This window comes from Alosa pseudoharengus, unplaced genomic scaffold, assembly GCF_046254945.1.
Source record: "Alosa pseudoharengus isolate Yale_2024_CS ecotype anadromous, Long Island Sound unplaced genomic scaffold, YU_APseudo_1.1 YU_APseudo_1.1_scf_17, whole genome shotgun sequence".
Taxonomy (NCBI): Eukaryota; Metazoa; Chordata; class Actinopteri; order Clupeiformes; family Clupeidae; genus Alosa; species Alosa pseudoharengus.
In genome coordinates, this window is record NW_027468640.1 from 23,514,670 (window position 1) to 23,526,298 (window position 11,629).

Genomic DNA, 11,629 nt, shown 5'->3' on the forward strand with positions numbered 1-11,629 from the left:
TAGTCTACGATTGGCCATTATGACGGTCTAAGGCGGGACCTTTCTTGACGCATTTGCAGCGCTAGTTTGAAGTGTCAGACAGACTTCAGAAAGTGGCAAACACGCTTGCCATTATACATGACTTATTGTTTTTAGCATGTGAGTTTAGGCCTACAGGCTACTGCTTGTGTTAACACGCAAATATATCTATTTACCTATCGCATCCGCCAGTGCCTATTTATCTAATCACACACACAAGTTGTGTTTGTTGAATCACGTCATCCTAGATTAATTTTCCTACCTGCTTCAGTGGTGGAGGAAGTACTGAAACTCAGTACTTAAGTAAAAGTACAAATAAGCAGAGAAATATTTACTTTAGTAAAAGTAAAAGTACCACAATGCCAACCCTACTTAAGTAAAAGTAAAAAGTACCTGATTTTAAATGTACTTTAAGTATTAAAAGTAAAAGTACTTGCATAATGATTTATTATCTTAATATCTATAGGCCTATTCTAAAAAAAAAAATCAGTAGCCTAGCATTTTAATAAAGCTAGTTTTAGGTTATACTAGGCTAGATAGTTTTAAGCTGATGTAATTGTGCTAACCATCCGTGGCTCAGTTTACATTCTGACTTACAATTCAGGAGACTGATTCTGGTAATCTAGTGTGATCTGCTGAGTTAAGTATCATTCAGTAAAACACGAGAGCCTGAAGTTTATCGGGGTAGACAAGGGAAACGTCCGGTGGATCATAATGCCAATTCTGCCGGTCCAGATTGAACAGAAAAGTTGTTGAGAAAGGTGTCTTTATGATAAGGTTTAGTTTCACTTGCGCAGACGCCCATAAACATTGAATGGGCGCTCACTTTACTACCCTCCAAATGTAGGCTATGGGGTCATTCCAAGTGAAAACAGCCAAAATCGGGGTATCATGTACATGGTACTTCTCAGATTTTGCTGAAAAGTGGTGAAAATATGCCTTATGTTACCAAACAAAGGAATCTGAAGTTTCAGGTCAATATCTCAAACAGTTTGCCCGTGCCATCCATTTGAAATTCGGGTGCCACAGCCCTAATTGACACATTGGAATGTCACATTTCATCCTTTGCCATTTTTGGAAGCCCATAACGTCTGTTCTAATAGTGGTAGAAGGCTGGAAACTGGTGTGGTGGTTCATTGTAGCCTGTACTACACAATTATGGAGGCAGAATCAACATTCCTTACTGTTTAGGTGAGAGGTGGGTCACCAAAGTCCTAAAAAATGTTGACGGCATGTGTGATTTTTCACTTTTTGGGTGGCCGTAGCACCACAATTAATGATCATATTTATTCTAAACAGGATTATTTCTTATGTTTGGGAACTTTGCTCTTTCCAAAATTAATTTGAGGGTTATGGTACCACTGGTGGGGGTTTTATGGGGGTCCAAAAACCCTCTCCGGCAAATGTGACTTTTTTGGAACCCCATATTTGGACCCCCAAATGACCATGTGGGCACTTGATGATCCTAATGGGATTTATACCAGATAAAGATACACATTCGTTCTTTCTGTTATTGAAATAAAAAAGTTGACTATGAAGCTCCATAATATGAATTTTATTCTTCATAATGCACCATTTTGGACATTGTTTCCAGAAGTCTGGAATGTAGATCAGGGAGAATTTAGTGATGATAAAGCATGAAAATAGTGGAAATAACTGTGAACCAATCATAGATACAGGCATGTCAGATTAGCCACAAAACTCAATTTTCCAGCTAGGAAAATACATTGCCTGTATCTATGATGATGACTGGTTCATTGGAAACATTGTTGAACGTTCAGATCAACATGGTGATGTTTTTGTGAAATTCATGAAGTGTGTCAACAACATCCTCAAATGGCCATCGGACCAAAGACAGATCCCCTGTTGGGTGTCATTCCAACATATCATTTGTTGTGTCAGTGTGCCAGACATCTATGGACGCAGTGCTTGCCAATACAAACTTGACCAAAATTACCATGACAAAATGATGCCACTGCTTCCACAATTTCTTGGATAATACTATAGACACTATTTAATTTTCAGTTTAATTTTATTTGGAGAGTGACAGGGGCAAGGAAAAACTCTTTTATTTGTAGTGTTCTTACACTATGTAACATTCTTGTTATTTAGTTTGAAAGTTTGATGGAGGGTCTCTTTCATGGGGGATAAGGGGTTAATCTGTGACAGTATCTCAGCATTTAATTTTTTGCCATCACTGAGCATAATACTAAGTTATTTCCACTATTTTCATACTTTATCATCACTAAATTCTCCCTGATTTACATTCCAGACTTCTGGAAACAATGTCCAAAATGGTGCATTATGAAGAATAAAATTCATATTATGGAGCTTCATAGTCAAAAATGTTATTTCATTAAAAGAAAGAACAAATATGTATCTTTATCTGGTATAAATCCCATTAGGATCATCAAGTGCCCACATGGTCATTTGGGGGTCCAAATATGGGGTTCCAAAAAAGTCACCTTTGCCGGAGAGGGTTTTTGGACCCCCATAAAACCCCCATCAGTGGTACCATAACCCTCAAATTAATTTTGGCAAGAGCAAAGTTCCCAAATATAACAAATAATCCTGTTTAGAATAAATATGATCATTAATCGTGGTGCTACGGCCACCCAAAACGTGAAAAATCACACATGCTGTCAACATTTTTTAGGACTTTGGTGACCCACCCAAACAGTAAGGAATGTTGATTCTGCCTCCAGAATTTTGTAGTACAGGCTATTATGGGCTTCCAAAAATGGCAAAGGATGAAATGTGAAATTCCAATGTGTCAATTAGGGCCATGGCACCCGAATTTCAAATGGACGCCACAGGCAAACCGTTTGAGATATTGACCTGAAACTTCAGATTCCTCAGTTTGGTAACATAAGGCATATTTTCACCGCTTTTCAGCAAAATCTGAGAGGTGTCATGTACATGGGTGGCTGAGTTGGCGTGGAATGACCCTATGCCTCTTTATTTGATCACACAATTAAGAAATATTTTAATCTGGAACATGTTCGTTTTTTTTCGGACAGCGGTTCTATAGTCTACCATTCATGTGCCGCAAATGATCAGACGTGTGACAGACGCATGGGCATAGCCTGTAACTTCGCTGCTCCGCGGACTCGCAATAGGGGAGTTCGACTTGCGGCAGATCTGTGCAGATCTGACTTGATGTGATGCATGCTGGGTTGAACACAATGCATACTGGGATGGACGCAATGCATACTGGCAGAGCCCGTCTACGGAGAGCCTTGCCACTCCGTATTAAGTCCCATTGTACCGAATTTTGGTTGCAGTTCCACCAGAGTTCCACTGGGGGCGATCGCCATGAGTGCAGAATGAATGGGAGTCAATGGAGCTAGACGGCTAAATTTGCCTCTTTCACCTGATTGTCGTTGACAAATCTCAGATTTGATTGTAGTTTGTATAACTTCAACATGGGTTATAGGTCAAAAGTTGAATGAACGAGTACTTATGTCCTTTTGATTTCTTACAGGTTGGGTCGTTGTTGCCCATAACACGCTAGCATTGTGCTAATGAATGACGTCATTGACACGTTTGAAAGGCTTTTTAGAACAATTAAGTGACGTTAAAAAATATAATACTCAACCAAGTGTATTTTCTTTGCCTCCCCTTTCGAAAACAATATTCAAATTACTTGGAAAAAAATTATACCCCGAGAAAAGTGGATTTTGAGGGGTACAGCTCCATAGACCTCCATGCATTCTGCACTCGTGGACGAGCGCCCTCATGTGGAACCACAGAAGGAACTGCAACCAGTTCAGAACAGTTTAGAAACCGGAAGTTTTCCGAGAGTGGCAGTTCTCCCCTTATTAGACATTCTCTGATACTGGTTAGAAATTCTGTCCGACTTCTGTCAGCCGGGGAGGGACTTACCACCGTGACACCATGTCACATGGCCTTAAAATATCGCGGGAGTCTTAGCCTGCAGACAGATCTTGCAGTTGCCTTCCACGAGCTGCACGAGCTGAAACACGCCCTCATGACGTCAGTTCAAAGACGTGATAGGGCCATAGAGTGGTGAAGTCCCGCCCCTTCTACTTCTGGTCCATGGGACCTATCTTTCAAAAAATTATGAACGGGAGTTAATGGAGAGATAACAATTATTTTTTGGTCCAGTTTGAATTGTGCCACAAGTTATGTTGGTTTTGTGCGAATCCACTCAGTGGACTACATCTCTCGTCTCGAACGATGTACGTCACCAACGTAATGAAACGATAAGAGCTGTTATGCTAGTTAACGGTTGCATCTTGCTGCCTGCTATGTCACTTAACAGTATGTAATGTACAGTCTATGGACGAATACAACTTACCTGATGAGTTTAATACTCTGACTCATGGTATTTTCTTCGGCAAGGAAAGCCCAATTAAGACCTGTTGCTGGTATGCTTGTACAATCTAGTGTGGCTGTGAATGAGCTAACGTCACTAGCGCGACTGATGGGTTTGTAGTCATTGGAATTACGATCTTTCACAATGTTGTAATTCAATAGTTACGAAACAAACTGCAAATGTCTTTACATGAAAATGTGTCTTTAAAATTGACAAACATCATATGGGTAATTCAAGGCACAAGTCAACCGGGACCAGAAAATAATTTATTTTTCGCCATAGACTGCCGTTCAAATTTTTTTGAAAGATAGGTCCCATGGAGGCAAACGGAAGGGGCGGGACTTCACCACTCTATTTGGGAGGAATGTCCTCATGACGATTATGACTGAAGGCTCATGCTGCTTCCTTATGTTGGAATATGCGAAAATAAACAGAAATCGAAGGGATACCTTCTTATACGTGATTTCTGCAACAATGGTAGGCTAGCCTACTGAAAATGTTTGGATATTCTGTTATTTTCTGCTGTTGGCTAAATAGATAGACACACATATAGGGGAAACATAGGGGAAACAACAATATTGAATTTATGTGCTACAATGCAGGCATGTTAACTGTATGACAACAGTGGTTTATTTAAACTACATCATAAGAATTTATTTCGTCAGTCATCATGCTCATTTTAATGAGTAAGAATGAAAGTTCTGCTGTGTTTATTGCAAACAACATTCCGCGATGTCTCCCGCGAGTCACGTCAGGCAGACTGTAGCCTTTCTGTCCGGGATGAGCTGCCCTCTGTTGTAGCTTCTCCCGGCTAGGCTCTGAAGATCACGTTTACGTAGTAAGCCAGACCAAGTCAGACTCAGCCGAAGTCAAACAAGCCTAATCTCATCGGAGAGGCCCTACGCTGCAGATAATAGACAGAGAAAGGCAAGCATATGCTCAGGGCACAGAACACAGTTGCATGTCCAGTATAGCCATGGGTCTGGTGAATGTTCTACTTAAATAGATAGAACAATTGTTCTACTTGAATAGATTCTACTTAAGTAAAGTACGTGTACAGTCACGAAGTATTTGTACTTCGTTACATTCCACCACTGACCTGCTTATTGTAACTAGCCTGCCCAGCCAACATTTGCTAGGTCATTAAGTGTTAACTGTAGGCCTACTTTTGTAGAAACGTTTAATGATAATACTGTCCTAATCAAGGTTTGAAAATCAGAGGCTCACAGGCCACTGTGGCCTTGGTGCTCCCTTCTTTCAATATTCTGCTTTGCATCCAACTAATAGCGATTTTCATTTAACCTATGGCCTGTCAAAATAATCCTAGCATTCACAGTGCAAATTCATTTAGGGCTGTATTTTGGGTCACCAGCGCATGGCGTAAAGTTCGTTATTCACCCGCGCAAAGTTGAATTAGGTATTTTGCACGGTTTTTTTTAAGCATTGCGCCCAGGGGTGTGGCAGTTAACAACCTAGGGAGGGGACTAGCGCATTGTCTAAAAATCGCTATCATACACCACCTAAACCTGGTCAGAAGTTGTTCATATGCTATTTTAACAGCGCATGTAAACAGTCATATTGGTAGGTGCATGCACCATCCTTCTATCATTCATGAACGCACACCAGCGCATGTCCATGCAAAGCATTACAAATTGCACGATTACAATGGGAAACATAATTAGAACAAAGATATTACGAAATACTGTACATCTCATGATGAGTAGTTATTCACCATCATTTGCAAATTGGTAATGACGGTTAAAAGTGATTAGGGGAGAGGCGAGAGACACGTATGGAGCACAGCTGAAGACGCACTGTCACGAGATATAAGCAACTCCTCTGCAGGATAAATGTTGTTTTATTCAGTCATTTGAGCAATATTAGGGTAATTGTTTTTTTTTCCAGCCTATGTTTTCGGTGGTAACCCATTGTCAGTCAATAGTGAAAGTAACTGCATATAACTGTCTTGTCGTTGACTGACTCCTTGGTGAAGTTAGTTTCACTTTGCCAATGAGTTCAAATAGACGAGTGCAAATGCGTGAAGGCTATGCTAGGTTTTAGAATGACTATTCTATACGGTCTCGCAAGCAGCCTCCTTCAAATGCGCCTTTGAATGCCAAAATACCGATGCATTTATTTGACATATCTCGCGTTGCACCATTGAAGGTAATGACAGATGTCATTCTCATTGGTTTAAAATGATGTTACGCCCCAAACACACCCATATGACTGATTAAAAGACCTAGGAACACCTTGCTACGCCATGCGCTCCACTTTTGATAGCGAAACCCCTCCCAATGTGAACTGGACATCCTACTAAATTTGAATAGACTTTTGACGAGTGACGATGCACTTTAGAATGTCATGATAGGGCCCTTACCTAGCGTTCATGAGCTTCGGAAAAACCTTTCTCCGAGTGAAAACATCATCATTCCTCGTCATTCACGTCACTTAATGTGTGAGTCAGAGGTCGGAAACTGGGGCTAGATTTTGCTAACAGAGTTGCCCAGTTAGGGGCTCATCATCACTTTTGTCGTCACGTTGTAGTTCGTTTGTAGTCCATGTGGCCTTTCATGTCCAACAGTTTTAATGTGAACTTGGGAATTTGCCGTTTTTGTCACTTGAAAGCTGCATATCTTTCTTTCACAAGCGTCTTACACTATATTTTAGGCAAATACAGTTGTTTGTTTAGGATTAGTGAGTGTATGTTTTAACCTTTGTTGTGGCATCCATGTTTGTCACACATTTCGACGGCAAAGCACATGAACACTTGCTGTCGGAAAAACAAAGTAGCCATGGGGGCGGTCCTTGTCATTCCGAAGTGCCCTGAATGCACCATTAGGCCTATATGTTTGCAACAAAAACGCTGTGGCTAGAAGGAGACATGGATCATTGAGAACAGTTTTGGCATCTTGGCTGCACGCTGGAGGATTTTCCAGAAACCCATTGAGTTCCCACCCGACAAAGTTGTGGATGTTGTGAAGGCATGCGTTGCTCTTCACAACATGCTCACACACACAGATGCTGCTCACACTCCAGCATGCAGATACATCCCACCAACTTTCGTAGATACCACATCACAATCAGGTGAAGTTCAGCCAGGTGAATGGAGGAGGGTTGTTGCAGATGACACTAACATGAGAGCTGTAGCCAGAGTGTCTACAGCACATGCATCCCGCGCTGCAAGTGCAGTGAGAGAGGACCTCAAGACATTCTTTCAGACACAGCAAGGACTTGTTCCCTGGCAGGACAGAGTCATTCGGAGAGGTTGCCTGAACTGATCCGATCTTGATCCGTGTAGAATACTGTAATACAGTTGTAATAAAATTGAGTTCTTCTAATACTGGTACCCTTGTGTCTATAATTTCTGTATAATTATTCTACACCACTGGCACACATTGCCACCTGCTCTTGGGCCCGCCATCAACATTCCAGACAAAGTGTATGGCAACAGTTATCATATGAATAGTGTTCTCATGTGCACCTGGCTGCCTATTCTACACCACTGGCACACATTAGCACCTGCTCCTGGGCCAGCCATCAACATTCCAGACAGAGTGTATGGCAACAGTTATCATATGAATAGTGTTCTCATGTGCACCTGGCTGTCTATGCGTTGCCCTTCACTGGTTATACTGACTATGCCTATACTATTCCTATGTTAATGACTTAATAATTCCCTGTTTTATAACTTAATGTCGTTTTGAGCATTATGTCACGCTTGTTTGCCTCGTAATTTCACTCGTCTTCGATCACAACAACAGACACCACTTACATAAAACCAAGGTTTATTAACAAATAGATGAACAATAACATAACAGTATAATAAGTAAATAAGATAAATAAGATAATATTAAAAGAAGGTAAGCCCTAACAACAAGACACGACTAAAAATTAGATAGCTTAACTATAATATAACTATAAAAAACAATACGATTAGGCTACGTTTAACGATAAGATAAAAAAATGTGCTATAAGGCAATATATAAATAGCAATAAGGTGCATTTAAAAATGTGCATCATCATAGCATCAACAATGTGCATCGTTGCATCATCGCGGGTGCTTCTATGCGTGATCTATGAAAACCTGAAGCACTTTCTGCTTCAGCTGGTCAACAGTCAACGGGTCAACAGTCTCCATCATCTCCGCACAGACTTGTAAAAAACCCGACGTAGGAGGTGGTTGCTTGTTCGCCAGCTGCACACATCTGTCCTCTCTCTCTTGGAACTCAGCCCACATCTTCTCCCTGTGGCTCTTCAGGTACTCAATGTGCGCTGCCATCAGAGAGTCGTCGCCCACCCGTCTCTTCCTCTTTCTTGGGGCACTCAGAGAGGATGAGGACGCTGTCGGAACTTGGGAGATGGGGGAAATTGGGATGGCGAGTGGTGGAGAGGTTGATCGGCACGGTGAGAAGGATCTCACCGAGTCGGTGGACTCTGTACACGACTCAAACTGTGTCAGAGAACCACACAGCTGTGAAGCCTCGGGCGCTTGGCGCATCGAGGACTCGGTCGCTGGGCTGCACGTCTGGATTGATGTAAAAACAACAATGTTAATAATATAGCCTATAGGCCACGTCAAATTCAACATTTATGTTTAACAAACCGTATCATTTAAACGTTAGGCTATTCAAAGTTTGCTTCCGGCAGGAGCAAATTGATTGAACAAGGAATAATAAATAAAAAAAACATGTTCTGCTTACCTGAATATTTGTTTCTGTCGGTATGGCGTGATGCAAAGGACGAACATTCCACCTTCTTTTTCTTCGTTTCTTTGCAAGCAAAAGCAAAAGCAGCTCTTCTTCCTCATCCAGTGTGTCCATTATCATCCTAGCCAGTGTTGACATTTGCGCCAATGCTGCTGTCAGTTCTGCCATCTTCTTCTTCTTCTACTGCGTATTGTTGGACTAGCAAAGTCGGTAGCTTTTGCTCAGTTGCGACACCTCTGTTCAGGAGAAGACTGCAAGTAGTGTCGCTACCGCCACGCGCGGGTATAAATAGGTACGGCGCTCCTGTGACGTCACATTGTCGCGCTACAGGTCCGGTGCGGCGAGTATAACCGGGCCTTTAGTCTTTTACGCAGTGGAGAAAGTGACAGCGCACGGCAAGAAAGAGCGTCCAAATTCACCCATTCTTCTCTGTTGAACTACTAGCGAAGTAGCCTGTCACACAGACATTACATGTATCACATCACATGAAAGAGCTTTTTCTTAGCTTTTTAACAATGTTAGCCACTTGCTGTGATAAACGGTTAGCGAGAAAAGTCACTTTAATTTAATAATATTATTAAACAGTTCTACGCCCATCTCCCTACCCATTCATCTTGGTGGAATGCTTTGCGAACTCTTCTCATATACAAACAATACATACAAACATATCAGAATAAACAGACCTTACCGAACACAAAGGTGTAAAGCATCCCCCTGTACAGATAGCAATTACAGAGTAATCCGGTTTTGAATTTGCAGCAAATTTCTACATGCATGCCTCCAACTTTGGGCTATAAATTTCATAGCAGGCCAAATAAAACATAAATGTTAAATACAGCCTAGATATCTGTAAAATCAGATGATGTATGTAATATGTCATGTTTCATGTTTTTGTCACGTTTCATACAGTGATACAGGTCTACTGCTGTGAATAGACTAAATACAACTTTGATCATTATGTCTACTGTTACTGTATAGTTAACTTTGGCCTTGGTGTCCTGACGTGTGGCCTTTGTGCCCCCTGCCAAACATGCCCAACTGAAGGCCAAGTGGCCTTGCCCCTAAAATTATGAAATTCCAAGCCTGGTCCTAATGTTAAGACAACTTTTCATTTATGGTTCATCAAGCTCACTCATAAACACTTGTCGCATCTAGGCTAGGCTACAGGTAGCGATATGAATTCTGGTGACCATTCAACCAGTCAAGGATTTGATGTGAAATATTTAAATGTTGGGAAGTTTACGTAGCTTAGGCTAAACTGTATGTTTATTTCGTCCCCCATGCCTGTTTTATTCGTCCCGGCCAGGAGGGATAAATGAAACATTGTGCACGTTCCACTTTTGCTTAAAGAATTCTTGAACGGTTTTGTTAAGAGCTGAAAGTGCAACTGTATTTGACAAAAGACCGATGTAAGTTATTGCTAGTGACAAAATATTAACTTTCGGTGTGGTCTCTTTGTAAATTACGTGTAATTAAAACGTGTTTTGATCGTCCCAGTTGTCCCCTATAGGCTAGTGCATGGTGTCCTATATCCAAGGGGAATATTCTCACCCCTATGTATTGCCACTGTTTCGAGGGACAAGGGGTAGGCTAGGAGAAGGGGAAGAATAACAAATGGGATTGAGCCATAGGGTCTGTAGCATTATGAATGTAACATTATGATTAGATTAAGGTTAGTCTTTAATTGGTGTTTCATTCCTGTTTCATACAAAAGTATTTTAAGCATTTAGTTGAGAGGTGTTTGATGATTTTGGATTACTTTGTTATAGCTCTTTGCCAGCTCAGACAAAAAAGCAGGTCAAATTATTTTACAAAATAGATGGCCATAGATAGCCATATAATATAATAAAATATATGTTAATGTCCCCATGATGGAATTTGTTTTAGCTCAGCATAACCCATGGATAGACAACTTAGATTTAATATGTTTGTTTATTTGCATTTTATTCAAATACAAATACATTTTACAGTATGTGAGAGTATGGTCTTTGCCCTTCAATTGATGAGTATGGTGTTTAGTGCATGTTTTTTTCCTAATGTATTTGTGCTAATTTAACATCTTGATCCTGTTTCTATTTATCTGGATGTTTTGCCTCATGCCACCCTTAAATTAATCAGTGCCCCACTAGGGCCACCCTTATTAAAAATGTCTAGAATCGCCACTGGGCCGTAGCCAGGGTTTTTCAAATACCGAGGTCAGGGGCGTCGCTAGAAATTTTGGGCACCCCAAAGGTTCTTCCGAAGCCTCATTGGTAGCCCTATTGCATCTGTATTCAAACATTAGGCCTATATTTCTCACCTTCCCTCCTTCTCTTTGTCTGCTCAACTTCTGCTGGCTTTCCAAACGTTAACTTTGTGACAGCCTTTGTTCAGGTCAGGTGAATTAATATTAGCCTACTGGCAGAAATTAACAAGGCGTCAAGTTTATTTTGAAGTTTATGTCAGCTGCGTTGAGTTCATTAATTAGTTTAGGACACGATCCGCGATAGCCGACTCGACTCTACTTTCGTTTTGACACGTCAGAGGTATCACGTGACGGTGCGTTGATGCAAAGATAATTGTC